Raw genomic sequence first — 12,364 nt, forward strand, 5'->3', positions numbered from 1 at the left:
CTGGGGTGAACACAGTAAGAAGCCTTACAACACCAGTTTAAAGTCCAACAGGTTTGTTTCAAACACGAGCTTTCGGAGCACAGCTCCTTCCTCAGGTGTGTAAAGAGGTGGGTTGTACCACCAGATATATAGACACAGTCAATGATACAAAGACTCGCATTCATTGTATCACCTTGCATCACTGACTGTCGATATATGTGGTTATGGAACCCACCTCTTCATTCACTCGATGAAGGAGCAGTTCTCCGAAAGCTAGTGATTTGAAACAAACCTGTTGGACTTTAACCTAGTGTTGAAAGACTTCTTACTGTTCAATAAGCTGGCTGCTCTGTTTGTGTTTCGAATTCCACATTCCCATCATGCAAACAGACGACATTTGATTCTGTGATACTAACTGGTTTGTTTAATAGCATGATATACACATGGTAGCACATACAAACAGATGAGATAGAAGCAGAAGTCGGCCATTCGGTCCCTTCAGCCTGTTCTGCTATTCACTGAGACCATGGCTGGTCTGTTTGTGTTTCGAATTCCACATTGCCATCATGCAAACAGACGAAATAAGCTTCAGTGAAACTGAATATTCTGTTTTCTAGAATGATACAGCACATGTGCAGAGTTCGAAAGATGCTCAACAGACACTCGAGGAACAGCAGCGCATCTTTCCACTGGGCTCAATACAGCTTTCACACTCAGTGTGTGTTCAGCAGTTTCACACTGTAAATGCTGCACCCATTTTGTGTGTCCTTACATCGCAGATTTGGGTTTGAATCTTGTTTCCACTTGTTCTTTATGTCCGGGACCGGGCGGCAATTGTTGATCAATCTGCCATCGATAGCTCCTCCAGGCACATCTTTTGTTTCTTTGTTTCTTCCATTGCGCCAACAGAGAGCTGGCACAGACATGGCGGCCCGAATGGCCTCATTCTGTGGCGTCATTATTCTCTGATTTGATGCTAACTTCACCCTGTGGCCAGGGAAGCCAAGGCCTTTTCTCATTTAATCTCTCCTGACTTGCCCCCTATTAGAGCCCTTTCCTGTTGTTCTGTTTCCTCCTTCCGGGAGTTCACTTGGTTAAGACGTCCTACATTTCTAACCTGTCCCGGTTTTAATGGAAGGTCAAGGAGGTGAAAGATGATTTTTTTCCCGTGTCCACAAAAGCTGCCTGACTGCCTGAGATTTCCCAGCATTTTCCGCAGATTTCTGATTGGCTGTGGGTGGCAATGAAAGTATCTGTTGCCTCAATCAGTGTCAATCAGGGAATCAATACATTCCCGAGAAAATGGAGACATTTAAGGCTGAGTGGACATTCACTAATCCAGGTGACCCCATGATGGTGGATTCAGGCAGCTCTCTGTCAGTTTCATTTTATTAATTCGAGGATGTGAATATCGCTGGCGAGGCCAGGGTTTATTGCCCAGAACTCTTTGCCCTTGAGAAGGTGGTGGTGAGCTGCTTCCTGAACCGCTGCAGTCCATTGGTGTAGGTACACCTACAGTGCTGTTAGGGAGGGAGTTCCAGGATTATGTCCCAGTGACAGTGAAGGCACAACCATTTATATTTCCAAGTAATAATCTTAATTATTGTCACAAGTAGTCTTACATTAACAATGCAATGAAGTTACTGTGAAAATGGTCGGGATAGGGAGTGGCGGGAAAGGAAACTTTCAGGGTGTCGGGGTGTTGGGTTTGGAAGGTGCTGTCTGAGATGACTTTGGTGAGTTCCTGCAGCCATCCAGGCAAGTGGAGAGTATTCCCTCACACTCCTGACTTGTGAGTGTAGATGGTGGACAGGTTTTGTGGCGTTAGGAGGTGAGTTACTCGCTGCAGGATTCCCAGCCTCCGACCTGCATTTGTCGACATTGAACAAACTGTTCATATTTGTGCCGAGTCAAAATAGGAGCATCTGTGTTCCTGCTCAGTGTGCCGGCAATTTTCAGCTAATCCTGAATGCATTTTGAGGTACATGTCAGAGCGAATGACACATGCTTGAAAGTTATTATATTCAGGTAATATTGGATAGTGGATTCACTGGGGGAGTGGCTGGTGGGTGAATAGTGTAACTGGCTCCGGACCAGGTAATATTGGACAGTGGATTCACTGGGGGAGTGGCTGGGGGGGAATAGTGTAACTGGCTCTGGACCAGGTAATATTGGACAGTGGATTCACTGGGGGAGTGGCTGGTGGGGGAATAGTGTAACTGGCTCTGGACCAGGTAATATTGGACAGTGGATTCACTGGGGGAATGGCTGGCGGGTGAATAGTGTAACTGGCTCTGGACCAGGTAATATTGGACAGTGGATTCACTGGGGGAGTGGCTGGTGGGTGAATAGTGTAACTGGCTCTGGACCAGGTAATATTGGACAGTGGATTCACTGGGGGAGTGGCTGGTGGGTGAATAGTGTAACTGGCTCTGGACCAGGTAATATTGGACAGTGGATTCACTGGGGGAGTGGCTGGTGGGTGAATAGTGTAACTGTCTCTGGACCAGGTAATATTGGACAGTGGATTCACTGGGGGAGTGGCTGGTGGGGGAATAGTGTAACTGGCTCTGGACCAGGTAATATTGGACAGTGGATTCACTGGGGGAGTGGCTGGTGGGTGAATAGTGTAACTGTCTCTGGACCAGGTAATATTGGACAGTGGATTCACTGGGGGAGTGGCTGGTGGGTGAATAGTGTAACTGGCTCTGGACCAGGTAATATTGGACAGTGGATTCACTGGGGGAGTGGCTGGTGGGTGAATAGTGTAACTGGCTCTGGACCAGGTAATATTGGACAGTGGATTCACTGGGGGAGTGGCTGGTGGGTGAATAGTGTAACTGGCTCTGGACCAGGTAATATTGGACAGTGGATTCACTGGGGGAGTGGCTGGTGGTTGAATAGTGTAACTGGCTCTGGATCAGTAAAGCAGAGAACCAGGCTGAAGCTCTGGGGATCGGGGTTCCACACGGCAGATTCACTCAGCGACTCAATTCAAGGGCAATTCAGGATGGGTGTAAATGGATAAAGAAAATGTCAATCATGTAACTTTTCCACACACGGAAATGAATGGGGGTTGATAATGTTTCTGTGCGGGTTTAAACCGAGAGCCTTAATGTGTGTAAAGCAAACATGATAATCGCTACACCACAGAAACAGGGAACAGCGCTTACCGCACTGACCGAGAATAGTAAACTGTGCATCCTTATTGCACTGAAGACCCTTCTATTGTCAGAGTGCTATTCAACTGAAAACTTAGACAAGTGGCGGAGAAATCGATCCGACATTAGAATCATCAAATATCACAGCATATTAGAAAACCATTCAGAATGAACACGTGTGAACTCTGACTGCGATTCCTGCCAGTCTCCATCACAGAGTATTTTGCAGGGGCAGGGTATCAGTTGAACTTTGCGGGTGTAAGGTAATGCATTCGCTTAACTATTGAACAACAAATAGCAAGGATACAACTCGTCTGCAAATTAGACGAGTAAGGTCAATAATGTTCCGAATAAGGGACATTCCCCTCACCATTGCCCCCCCTCCCCCCTTCCCCCCAGCTGAGCAATCTGCTCCCTGTTCCTCCTGTCCTTTGGCTCCCTGCTTACCTTTGTTCTGCCATTAACACATTCTCATCTCTTAATGCGCCATCAGCACCTTTCTTAGCCTTGATCACCGCCTTTTGCATTCCCTTTGTCTTTCCTTCCAAGGCATCCTTAGTCATCCTCCCCCTATCGCTGGCCCCCTATCCAGCCCCAATGTTCCCCTCCCCCTCCCCACAGTATAAATCTGACCCGATTTCCAGTTCTCCAGCTTTGACAGAGTCACCCAGACTCGGAACGGCAGCTGCCATCTCTCTCCACAGAGGCTGCCAGCCCTGCTGAGAGGGTCCAGTATTTGTGTTTCTGATTCAGATTCCAGCATCCACAGTAAGTTGCTTTTATTGTACATTTAGACATGTTTGAAATGGTGATTAAATTTGTTCATCTGCATCTGTAAACCCATTAAATTCTGTTGTGCATGAACAAACTGCTAATATGTGAACTGTGTCAAAATGGGAACATCTTTTTTCTTCTCATTGCGTCCTGAACATTCCGGTGATATTCAGTTTCAAAATTAGTTTGTGCAAACTTTCCTCACACTAAATAAGACAGATGTCCCACTTTATAAAAATAAATTTAGGAATACCGAATTACTTTTTTCCAATTAAGGGACCAAATTAGCATGGCCAATCCATCTAATCTGCACATCTTTGGGTAGTGGGGGCGACACCCACGCAGGCACAGGGAGAATGTGCAAACTCCACACGGACAGTGACCCAGAGCCAGGATCAAACCCCAGCAAATGTCTCAATTTAAGATTCAGAACTTAGTCTGCAATTCAAAATGTAAAAGCATTTGTTCAGCAATACTTTCTGTTCAATCATGTACTGCTCCATTAATCAGGGCAGCATGTGGCGTAGTGGTTAATTTCATAGAATTTACAGGAGGCCATTCGGCCCATCGAGTCTGCACCAGCTCTTGGAAAGAGCACCCTACCGAAGCCCATACCTCCACCCTATCCCCATAACCCAGTAACCCCACCTAACACAATTTGGACCCTGAGGGCAATTTATCATGGCCAATTCACCTAACCTGCACATCTTTGGACTGTGGGAGGAAACCGGAGCACCCAGAGGAAACCCACACACACACGGGGAGAAAGTGTAGACTCCACACAGACAGTGACCCAAGCCGGGATTCGAATCTGGGACCCTGGAGCTGTGAAGCATTTGTGCTAACCACTATGCTACCATGCTGCCCTTAGCACTGCTGCCTCACTGCGTCGAGGTCCCAGGTTCGATCCCGGCTCTGGGTCACTGTCCATGTGGAGTTTGCACATTCTCCCCGTGTTTGTGTGGGTTTCACCCCCGCAACCCAAAAAATGTTCAGGGCAGGTAGATTGGCCCCTTAATTGGGTACTCTAAATTCATTTCAAAACGTTTCATTACTCCAAACTTAATATCATTCGATATTTATGTCCTGATTTGAAATCTAGATTCTGAAATATACAACAGTGAATTACAAACATCACTGACAAAGAGAATAAATCGAGTCACTGGGTAATATGAATTCCCTTGTGTTCATTGTGAGATTGACCACAGTCAGCTTTTAAACACAATCAAATATCTTCACAGGTCAGAGATTTAAGAATGATATGTTAATTATATTTGACCTCTTTGTGTTTCCAAAAGTTGGTTCAGTTAAGTCTCTGGCATTTCCTCTAAGTCAGTTACAGTATCGTTTGTGTCTGTCCTTTTGAGTACACATTACTATAAACATCCTTCAATCTGGCCTGTTGCATTTGCTGATCCCAATGCCATCTACTCTGCATTGCAGAGACTAAATGCCGACTGTGACTGCTTTGCAAAACACCTTCGCTCCATCGACAAGCTGGTGGCAGACTCTCCTGTCGCTTGCTATTTCAACTCACTGTCCTGCTCTCATGTCCACATGGCCGATCTTGGCCTGCTGCAATGTTCCCATGTAGCTCAGCACAACGCCGAGGAACAGCCCCTCATCCTCCGATTAGACACGGTACAGCCTTGCGGATTTTACAGTCTGCTCAACAGCTTCAGACTGAAATCCCTCCTCCCCCTTCACCACCTTCCACTGATCTGTTTTCCCTCAACATTGCCCATCCCCCCACCCACAGCTCCTGAGCAATCTGCTCCCTGTTCCTACTGTCCTTTGACATGCTGCTTACATTTGTTCTGCCATTAACACATTCTAATATCAGAATGTGCCACTATTAGTAGCCTTTTTAGCCTTGATCACCAGCATTTGCATTCACTTTGTCTTTCCATCTAAAACATCTTTGTCAATATTCACCTATCGCCGGCCCTCTATCCAGCCCAAATGTTCCACTCCCCAGCAGCCCCCCCCCCCCCCCCCCTCCACCTTCCTCTCTCCACTCCAACAGTACAAATCTGAATAAAAGCGAATTACTGCGGATGCTGGAATCTGAAATGAAAGAGAAAATGCTGGAAAATCTCAAGAGCTCTGACAGCATCTGTAGGCAGATATGGGCAGCACAGTGGCACAAGTGATTAGCACTGTGGCTTCACAGCGACAGGGTCCCAGGTTCCACTGGGTCACTGCAGAATCTGCACGTTCTCCCCGTGTCTGCGTGGGTTTCCTCCAGGTGTTCCGGTTTCCTCCCACAGTCCAAAGATGTGCAGGTTAGGTGGATTGGCCATGATAAATTGCCCTAAGTGACCAAAAAGGTTAGGGGTTATTGGGTTACGGGGATAGGGTGGATGTGAGGGCTAAAGTGGATCGGTGCAGACTCGATGGGCCGAATGGCCTTCTTCTGCACTGTAGGGATAGAAAAGAGCAAACATTTAGTGTCCAATGACTCTTTGACATTGACAAAGATACATTGGACTTTCTACAGATGCTGCCAGACCTGCTGAGATTTCCCAGCATTTTCTCTTTCTCTTCAGTATAAATCTGACCCTATTTCCAGTTCTCCAGCTTTGACAAAGACCCACTTGACTGGAAACGGCAGCTGCCACCTCGCTCCACAGAGGCTGTCAGACCTGCTGAATTTGTCCAGTATTTTCTGTTTTTGTTTCAGATTGAAGCATCCGCAGTAAGTTGCTTTTCTCTTACTGTTAGACATGTCTTTAAGATAGAGATAGATAGGTTATTGATTAATGAGGGGATCGGGGGTATAGGGAGAAGGCAGGAGAATGGGGATGAGAAAATATCTGCCATGATAGAATGGCAGAGCAGAAACAAGCCTGTGTTACACCCAAAGATATGCCGGGCAGGTGGATTGGCCATGCTGAATTGCCCCTTATTTTGAAAAAATGAATTGGGCACTCTAAATATATTTTGAAAAAATAAGACTCCCCCTCTCATCCTTCTAAACTCCAATGAGTATAGACCCAGAATCATCAACCGTTCCTCATACAACAAGCTCTTCATTCCAGGGATCATTCTTGGGAAACTCCTCTGGACCCTTTCCAAGGCCAGCACATCCTTCCTTAGATACGGAGCCCATAACTGCTCACAACACGCCATATAGGGTCTGACCAGAGCATTATACAGCTTCAGAAGTACATCCCTGGTCTTGTATTCTAGCCCTCTCGACATGAATGCTACCATTGCATGTGCCTTCCTAACTGCTGACTGAACCTGCACGTTAACCTTAAGAGAATCGTGAACAAGGACTCCCAAGTCCATTTGCGCTTCTGATTTCCTAAGCATTTCCACATTTAGAAAATAGTCTATGCCTCCATTCCTCCTTCCAAAGTGCATAACCTCACGCTTTTCCACATTGTATTTCATCTGCCACTTCATTGCCCACTCTCCTAGCCTGTCCAAGTCTTTCTGTGCCCCCCCCCCCCCCCGCTTCCTCAATACTATCTGTCCCACTACAGATCTTTGTATCATCTGTAAACTTAGCAACAGTGCCTTCAGTTCCTTCTTCCATTTCATTAATGTATATTGTAAAAAAATTGTGGTCCCAGCACAGACCCCTGAGGCACAACACCAGTCACTGGCTGCCATCCTGAAAAATACCTCTTTATGCCCACTCATTGTCTTCTGCCAGTCAGCCAATCCTCTGTCCATGTCAGGATCTTACCCTTAACACCATGGGCTCTTAACTTATTTAACAGTCTCCTGTGCGACATCTTGTCAAAGGCATTTTGGAAATCTAACTTCCTTGTTACCCCCTCAAAGAACTCTTAACAGATTTGTCAGACATGACCTTCCTTTGACAAAGCCGTGTTGACTGAGTCCTACTTTTTTATGCACTTTCAAGTATGCTGCGATCTCATCTTTAATAATGGACTCTAAAATATTACCAATTACCGAATCAGGCTAACCGGCCTATAATTTCCCTTCTTAAACAGCGGTGTTACATTAGCCACTTTCCAGTCCTCTGGGACCCTTCCTGCCTCCAGTGATTCCTGAAAGATCGCCACCAATGCCTCCACAATCTCTTGAGCTATCTCTTTCAGAACCCTGGGGTGTAGTCCATCCGGTCCGGGTGATTTATCCACCTTCAAACCTTTCAGTTTACCCAGAACCTTCTCCTTAGTGATGGCCACTGTACTCACCTCTGCCCCCTGATTCTCCCGGAGTTCTGGCATTCCACTGGGGTATTCCACCGTGAAGACTGATGCAAAGTAAGTACAGTATTCAGTTCCTCTGCCATTTCTTTGTGTCCTATTATTACTTTTCCTGCCACATTTCCCAGTGGTCCAATGTCTATTTTTGCCTGTCTTACCTTTTAAATATTGAAAGTTATATATATATATATTTATATATTGAAACATCTCTTCCTATCTTCTTTTATATTACTAGGTAGCTTGCATTCATATTTCATCTTCTCTCCCCTTATTACTTTTTTATTTGTCCTCTGCTCACTTTTAAAGGATTCCCAATCCTCTGGCTTCCCACTAATCCTCGCCACTTTGTATGCTTTTACTTTTATGCTGTCCTTGACTTCCCTCGTCAACCATGGATGCCTTGTCCTCCCTTTAGCATGTTTTCAATCACTAGGGGGCACAGATTTAAGGTGCAAGGGACAAGGTTTAGAGGAGATATACAAGGTAAGTTTTTCACACAGAGGGTAGTGGGTGCCTGGAACTTGCTGCCGGAGGAGGTGGTGGAAACAGGGACGATAGTGCTGTTTGAGGTGCATCTTGACAAATACATGAATAGGATGGGAATAGAGGGATACGGACCCAGGAAGTGTGGAAGATTTTACTTCAGACGGGCAGCATGGTCGGCGTTGGCTTGGAGGGCCGAAGGGCCTGTTCCTGTGCTGTACTTTTCTTTATTCTTTGTTCCTCCTTGGGATGAATTTCCATCGTGCCTCAATCAAGTCTGCCTCATTACACATCACACATTACACCGTTCCCTATTAGGCTCTGTTAAAAGCTGCTCCAAGTAAACATCTCTTAGACATTCCACAAATTACTTTTCCTGGGATCCACTACCAACCTGATTTTCCCAGCCCACCTGCATATTGAAGTCCCCCCATGATTATTGTGATATAGCCTTTTTACACGCTTTCTCTATCTCCTGATTTGTTTTCTGTCCCACATCCTGACTGCTGCTCGGAGGCCTGTACATAACTCCCACCAGGGTCTTTTTACCTTTGCGATTCCTCAACTCTACCCACAGAGATTCTCTGCCTTCAGATCCTATATCTCTCCTTGCGGTCAATTTACTTAATTCCTTACGAACAATGCAACCTGCCCCCTTTGCCCATCTGCCTTTTCTTTCAATTGGACACAGATCCTTGTATATTTTGATCCTAGCCCTGATCTCCTTGCAGCCACGTCACTGTCGCGTGGATCTTCGTCCATAACCCAAAGGTGTACAGAGTAGGTGGATTGGCCATGCTAAATTGTCCCTTAATTGGAAAATAAAGAATTGGGCACTTTAATGCTTTTTTTAAATGACAAAGAGGATAATAGTTCAAAGCAAAACTGGGTGACAATGAGACAAGTAGGTAAACTAATAGGACAAGAGAATAAATAAAAGACAGGTCCAGGGGAGGTATAAATGGCAGAACCATTACCTACTGTCTAAAAATATAGGAGTGAAGATTGTAATCTGAAATTATTGAACTGAATGTTGTGTCTGGAAGGTCCCAAATTGCCTGATCAGTTCCTTGGGTTTCCTTTGAGCTTTATTGGAATGGTGCAGGAGGCCGAGGACAGAGTGGGACTGGGGCAGGGAATTTAAACCTAAATAATCAGAAGCTCCAGATCACACTTGATAACTGAATGGTGATGTTCCACAGTGACCCAATCCAGATTTAATCTCCTCAGTTTAGGGGAGACCAAATTGTGAGCACAATACTTGAGTAGCACCTGGAAAGTGTGTTTGGAATCCAAGAATATGGGAATGAAGGAGATGAAAAGTTGGTTGTTGCATCTGTTGTGTCTGCATGGAAAGATTTACAGTGATGTTCATAGTAACACAAGTAATGGAAGTAGGTGGAGACGATATGGCTCATCGAGCCTCAGCATTTCTTGCTGGGTGTAACCTGGCCATTCAGGCATCATTCTGGTACACTTTCCTGCTTCTTCTCCAGTCTTTTTGATCCATCTTATAATATGGAGTCATTAGCTCAACAATCCAATGAAGTAAACTTTAGTCTGGCCTCGTGTCACCGAGCTGAAATCTAGTCTTTCTCTGACACATTCTTTTTTTTAAATTTAGATTACCCAATTATTTTTTCTAATTAAGGGGCAATTTAGCGTGGCCAATCTACCTACTCTGCACATTTTTGGGTTGTGGGGGCGAAACCCACGCAGACACGGGGAGAATGTGCAAACTCCACACGGACAGTGACCCAGAGCCGGGATCGAACCTGGGCCCTCAGCGCTGTGTGGCGGTTGTGCTAACCACTAGGCCACCGTGCTGCCCCTGCTCTGACACATTCTTAATGTCTACACTGAGAGGTTAAGAGTGAAAAAGTCAACTGTTTTGCAGTAATATGTGCAGATGCCGGCGTTGGACTGGGGTGAGCACAGTAAGAAGTCTTACAACACCAGGTTAAAGTCCAACAGATTTGTTTCAAATCACTAGCTTTCAGAGCACTGCTCCTTCACCTGAGGAAGGAGCTGCACTCCGAAAGCTAGTGATTTGAAACAAACCTGTTGGACTTTAACCTGGTTTAGCAGTAAGGGGAAGAGGCAAGTTTGTAGATGCTCTACAGTGGTACAGACTCATTGGATCTGCTTCGTCTGTCCCATCTTATATTCAGCTAATGGGTAAACGATAAAAGTGCTGCAATTTCCAAGCATTTGTGGGCAACTTTGAGTTTGCTGCTCAGATTAGGTAAAGTCTCCACATCCTAAAATGGATCTAGAAGGACTGGAGAAGATGCAGGTAAATATATTTAAATTATGCCTGAACTGGCAGGTTATACCCGGCAAGAAAGACTGGACAGGGCATCACCTTTTCTCTGGAAAAGGGAATGAAGGATGACCTGATCCTATAAGATTATGAAAAGGTTTGATATGATAGACAAGTGGAAGATGTTTCCACTGGATGAGAATAAATATGAGTCAGTCATTAGTTAATCTAATGTGCAGTTCAGAGGGAGATCACTCACACACTTCACATGTGCAAAGGGATTTCCTCAGTTTCCCCACTGGTTAACACTCCAACTTTAAAAGCTCAGACTATTTGATCCAATTTCAGCACATTGTTATTGGTGAGGGGCAATTTAACTGTTGGGTCTATGAGGACAAAAATCGCTCTTTCACCCAAACCTGTTGGGACCCCAATGAGTTCACATCTCACTGTAGTCACTGTTGCCAATCACTCCCAGGACAGAACTGTGATGGGTGGCCCATACTATTTAGGTGCTGTATTAATTGATTTAATACATTTGTTACCTTGGCCCGATGTTACCAGTCATAATCAGTTCGCAAAGCATAATTTATATCATATGTATTACCCAACATGCACTGCAGTTGAGAATGTGCTCCACATTACAGAAGCTCCTCGTACAGTCCGTCTGTAGCTGGAGCATGCGCAGTTCAGGTTGTCGCTGACGGTGCGAGGAGCGGGAAAGAAACAATCGAGCAACTTTCTGGATTGGAGCCGGTGGGTGGCCGGGGAGCAATAGAAGCTGCGGAGTGAGCCGGGAGGCTTCATAAATACCCCGTGGAGGCTTCAACTCCCGAGCACAATGTTAATGGTCCCGTCTTAAACAGCTTCCCAATTGGCCGAGGAAGGCAGTGTGTCACAAGGATGGATGTGTTGACTGATTAATGGCTGGAGGATGGGGGCAGGTCATGTGACCAAACCTCCAGGAATACATTTAATCAAAGTTGGCGAGGAGAAAATGTGAATTTCTATCCTAAACTGACAGTGAGGTTTCTGTAAATTTACAGGATACTGGAAGTGGAGGTTTAACAGACGGGAAACGCAAACCAAACGTCACATCGCGATCTGACAGAATCACTCGGTTCATTGAAAACTGAATTTCAGCAGCATCTGGGTGTGGAAGGTAAAAGGTTTGTCTGTTCTGTCTGTGAGGGAAGATTTCAGGTCTCCGTGTGACTGGAAAAGCCCCGAGATTCACAAACCCTGGTTAGACCAAACCTGGAGAACTGTGTTCAGTTCTGAGCAACAAACCTGAGGAAGGATAGAATGGCCTTGCAGGGAGTGTAGCACAGATTTACCTGAGGATATCTGAACCCCCCCAAGGTTAAAATACAAGGTGAGGTCACACAATTGAGTCCATGCCAGCTCTCTAATTAGTACAGTAGCACAATCGTTAGCACTTTTGCTTCTCAATGCCAGAGATGAAGATTCGATTCCTGGCTTGGGTCACTGTCTGTGTGGAGTCTGCATGTTCTCCC

Source organism: Scyliorhinus canicula, unplaced genomic scaffold (assembly GCF_902713615.1).
Source record: "Scyliorhinus canicula unplaced genomic scaffold, sScyCan1.1, whole genome shotgun sequence".
Lineage (NCBI taxonomy): Eukaryota > Metazoa > Chordata > Chondrichthyes > Carcharhiniformes > Scyliorhinidae > Scyliorhinus > Scyliorhinus canicula.